Raw genomic sequence first — 5,349 nt, forward strand, 5'->3', positions numbered from 1 at the left:
CCGGTTGTCCCAATTTCTGTCACTTTGGGGCCTCGGGTTCCGGACAGCAATATGTGTATACAACTTGAGGTAAGATCATAAAACAATGCATATCATCATGAAACAATAACATGTTCAGATCTGAGATCATGGCACTCGGGCCCTAGTGACAAGAATTAAGCATAACAAGTTGCAACAATATCATAAAAGTACCAATTACGGATACTAGGCACTATGCCCTAACAATCTTATGCTATTACATGACCAATCTCATCCAATCCCTACCATCCCCTTCAGCCTACAGCGGGGGAATTACTCACACATGGATGGGGAAAACATGGCTGGTCGATGGAGAGGCGTCGGTGGTGATGATGGCGATGATCTCCTCCAATTCCCCGTCTCGGCAGAGTGCCAGAACGGAGTTTCTGGTTCCGAGACGGAGTTTCGCGATGGCGATGGAGTTATGGATGTCTTCTGGCGATTTCGTCTAACCCCCGTGCGTTTTTAGGTCGAAGACCTTAAGTAGTCCAGAGGGGAGCACCTGGGGCTGCCCGAGGCGTCGCCACCATAAGGCGGCGCGCCCCCCTCCTAGGCCGCGCCGGCCTATGGTCTGGAGGCCGTGGGCCTCCCCCTGGCCTGCCCTTCTGGCTCCGTGAGTCTTCTGGGAAAATAGGCCCTTCGACATTAATTCCGGGGATTTTCCTGAAAGTTGAGTTTCTGCACAAAAACGAGACACCGGGGCAATTCTGCTGAAAACAGCGTTAGTCCGTGTTAGTTGTATCCAAAATACACAAATTAGAGGCAAAAAAATAGCAAAAGTGTTCGGGAAAGTAGATACGTTTTGGACGTATCAATGATCTACCTTGCTGGTAGAGATAACGTCCTTCATGGGAGCCGCTCTTTGAAAGTCTGTTTGATAGGGGGTTAGAGTTCCCACTACCATTCGTTGACAACAACAAACACCTCTCAAAACTATACTTTTATGCTCTCTATATGATTTCAAAACTTGAAAAGCTCTAGCACATGATTTAATCCATGCTTCCCTCTGTGAAGGGCCTTTCTTTTACTTTATGTTGAGTCAGTTTACCTACTTCCTTCTATCTTAGAAGCAAACACTTGTGTCAACTGGGTGCATTGATTCTTACATGCTTACTTATTGCACTCATCATATTACTTTGTGTTGAAAATTATCCATGAGATATACATGTTGAAAGTTGAAAGCAATTGCTGAAACTTAAATCTTCCTTTGTGTTACTTCAAAACCTTCTATTAAGAATCTATTGCTTTATGAGTTAACTCTTATGCAAGACTTTTTGATGCTTGTCTTGAAAGTACTATTCATGAAAAGTCTTTGCTATAATGGGATTCAGTTGTTTAGTCATTATCTATTTGTTAGCAAACTATAGACCATTTCTTCGAGTCACTTCATTCATCTCATATGCTTTACAATAGTATTGATCAAGATTATGATGGTAGCATGTCACTTCAGAAATTATTCTTTTTATCGTTTACCTACTCGAGGGCGAGTAGGAACTAAGCTTGGGGATGCTTGATACGTCTCCAACGTATCTATAATTTCTTATGTTCCATGCTAGTTTTATGACAATACTCACATGTTTTATATACACTTTATATCATTTTTATGCATTTTCCGGTACTAACCTATTAACAAGATGCCGAAGCGCCAGTTCCTGTTTTCTGCTGTTTTTGGTTTCAGAAATCCTACACCGAAAATATTCTTGGAATTGGACGAAACAAAAGCCCACGGCCCTATTTTCCACGGAGGGTTCTAGGACATCGAATAAGAGTCGGAGGCGGCCAGCAGGAGGGGCACCCCATAGGGCGGCGCGGCCCCACCCCCTGGCCCGCCCAGGTGTGGGGAGCCCACCCCGTGGCTCCCCCGACACTGCCTCTTCTCCTATATATTCCTTCGTATCGGAAAAATCTAGTACCGAGAGCCAAAATACGAGAAAAGTTCCAGAGACGCCACCGCCGTCAACCCCATCTCGGGGGTTCTGAAGATCTCCTCCGGCACCTCGCCGAGAGGGGAATCATCACCGGAGGGCTCTACATCACCATACCCGCCTCCGGACTGATGCGTGAGTAGTTCATCCTTGGACTATGGGTACATAGCAGTAGCTAGATGGTTGTCTTCTCCTATTATGCCATCATGTTTAGATCTTGTGAGCTGCCTATCATGATCAAGATCATATATTTGTAATGCTACATGTTGTGTTTGTTGGGATCCGATGAATATGGAATACTATGTCAAGTTGATTATCGATCTATCATATATGTGTTGTTTATGATCTTGCATACTCTCTGTTGCTAGTAGAGGCTCTGGCCAAGTTGATACTTGTAACTCCAAGAGGGAGTATTTATGCTAGATAGTGGGTTCATGCCTCCATTGAATGCGGGACGAGTGACGAAAGTTCTATGGTTGTGGATGTGTCTGTTGCCACTAGGGATAAAACATCAATGCTTTGTCTAAGGATATTTGTATTGTTTACATTACGCACGGTACTTAATGCAATTGTCCGTTGTTTGCAACTTAATACTCGGAAGGGGTGCGGATGCTAACCCGAAGGTGGACTTTTTAGGCATAGATGCATGCTGGATAGCGGTCTATGTTCTTTGTCGTAATGCCCTAAGTAAATCTCATAGTAGTCATCATGATATGTATGTGCATTGATATGCCCTCTCTATTTGTCAATTTCCCAACTGTAATTTGTTCACCCAACATGTTATTTATCTTATTGGAGAGACACCACTAGTGAACTGTGGACCCTGGTCCATTCTTTTACATCTGAAATACAACCTACTGCAATCATTGTTCTCTGTTGTTTTCTGCAAGCGAACATCATCTTTGACACCATACGTTTAATCCTTTGTTTTCAGCAAGCCGGTGAGATTGACAACCTCACTGTTAAGTTGGGGCAAAGTATCTTGATTGTTTTGTGCAGGTTCCACGTTGGCGCCGGAATCCCTGGTGTTGCGCCGCACTACACTCCTTCACCAACAACCTTCACATGGCCTTCATCTCCTACTGGTTCGATAACCTTGGTTTCTTACTGAGGGAAAACTCGCTGTTGTACGCATCATACCTTCCTCTTGGGGTTCCCAACGGACGTGTGCTTTACCGTCACAAGCGGCTACTTTCTGGCGCCGTTGCAAGCCCCGTCACGCGCAAGCAATCATCAACCACATCACGGGGTGCATAGCGAGACAGCTGAGTGAACTCACGTCCATATGTCTCTACATCCAGCTTCCCCTGATTGAAGTCCAGGAATTCCCTCCTTTTGATGTCCATGACAGACTTTGGGATATAGGCTGCACGGAAAGCTGTGACAAACTCCTCCCAGGTAACATCATGTCCTGGCGCTTGAAGAGCCAGAAAACCTTCCCACCAAGAACCAGCGGAACCTTCTAACTGGTAGGTGGCGAAGTTCACGCGTTCACCTGGTGGAACATGAAGAGCGTTGAACTTGCGCTCGATGGTGCGAAGCCAATCATCAGCATCAATAGGCTCCTTGGGGTGGGTGAAGACAGGAGGTAGTGCACGGAAGAAGTCTCCAAGTGTGACACAGTTGTCGGGACGATGTTCTGTGTTTTGAGCTACACACTCCTGGAATTGTTCATTCCTCAGGCGGTTGGTATCAATGTTGTTAAGAACCTGCACCATTGTGGGAGGTGGCGGCAGTTCCTGTTCAGCATTGTTTTGTCCACGTCGGTTACGACCACGACCACGACCAGCCATCCTGAAGAGAAAGACAAAGATCATGAGAAACAGATTCCTTGGAAATGATTCAATGGAATGATAACATTCACTGAATGGAAGGAACAAGATTCAGATCAACTGATGTAACTTTAGAAACACTGAGTTAAGCAACCAAGTACGGAGTACTTATGGAGAAAACAACCCAAACCCGTAGATCCTAGATGTTTGGAAATAATAGGGTAGAGGTAAAACCTTTTTCAATCAAAACAAGGTAAGATGACTCAGCATTAGAGTGACACCAGATAAGGAGTTAAAAGAGCCCTATTCAGATTTTTGCAAATACTTTTAGGTTTCAAATAGTGTTCACAACTACTAGACTCAACATCGACCAGTTGAAAGGGTTTCCTATAGGCAGTCCTGCTCTGATACCACAACCTTTCAGGAACCCCGGAGGTCGGGCCTAGACAAACTCAGATATCAATCTGGCATAAGCCAAACCTAGATCTCTAGGGCCTACAGGGTGAGATTCGGTAACACAACAGTGACTCTACGACTGAAAGCAAATATATTATATTACAACTCTTAACAGAGTTAAGATCCAAATTTATTACAGCAGAGATCACTGACCACAATTCAACAAGCAACGGAAAGCACATTATGTTATCTAGATAACAAGACTGCAAAGGTCCTAAGAGGCCATAACATAAGGCGACGTCCCAGCCCATAAGTCTCAGGCCGGCTGCCGCCTAGGGAACTCCGAACTACTCGTCGACGTCGAGGTAGAAACCACCATCAGATGGAAGGACTTCGTCTGAAACAAAGCATGCAAGGCTGAGTACAGGGACTCAGCAAGACTTAGTACAACCTGTTAGCAAAGCGGGTATGCGAGGCTTTATGTGGAGCTTATTTTGCGGAAAGCCAGTTTTCCTTTGTAAACAGGAGGGAGCAGAAGCTCGTCTATTCAGACCATTTTCAAAAGGGATAAGAGAGCGATATCAACTCTAGCTCTAAGATCATCATGTTGAATCCACCGAATCTTCATCATGACCTGAAGCAATTACCTAGGATCACCCCCTCAGCACCCTCCGAGGCGGTCCCGGTCATTGTGCGCAGGGGATCCAGTTCAATGCCTCCAGCATCCTTTACCCTAGCCACACCCTGTATGATGCACTTTGAAAACCTTTACCACCTTTTCCCCATGCGTATGGAAAATGGAACTCGCAAACTAATTGACTCATGTGTAAGTTAGGTAAGTTCGGGCCAAGGGGTTCCCATGGGCCCCGTGTGGCTGTAAGCTCAGTCTTGGTTCCGAAGGCGAGAACTCGGGTCCTAGTATCGGCGAGAACGAGTCAAATCACCACATCCCCATGTGGCGGCCCATCCAAGCCTTTAGCATGTTTATTAACATCATCGCTGATCTTACCACGTCATACTGTCAAACTAGGTTCATTCTTAGCTCTGATTCATCAACCGGATGGATCAGACTTCAACAGCTAAGCATGGCTAAGCATATCATAAATACAGCTCTAGCGATGCGAACAAGCTCAGACCTAGTTTTGCTGGGAGCGGTGGATCAGGAACTTTGGGCTACAAGGATGGAATATGCACACATAGGATATCTATAACTGCCGATAAAACATATTTGAAGCGGA

This window comes from Lolium rigidum, chromosome 6 (genome assembly GCF_022539505.1).
Source record: "Lolium rigidum isolate FL_2022 chromosome 6, APGP_CSIRO_Lrig_0.1, whole genome shotgun sequence".
Taxonomy (NCBI): Eukaryota; Viridiplantae; Streptophyta; class Magnoliopsida; order Poales; family Poaceae; genus Lolium; species Lolium rigidum.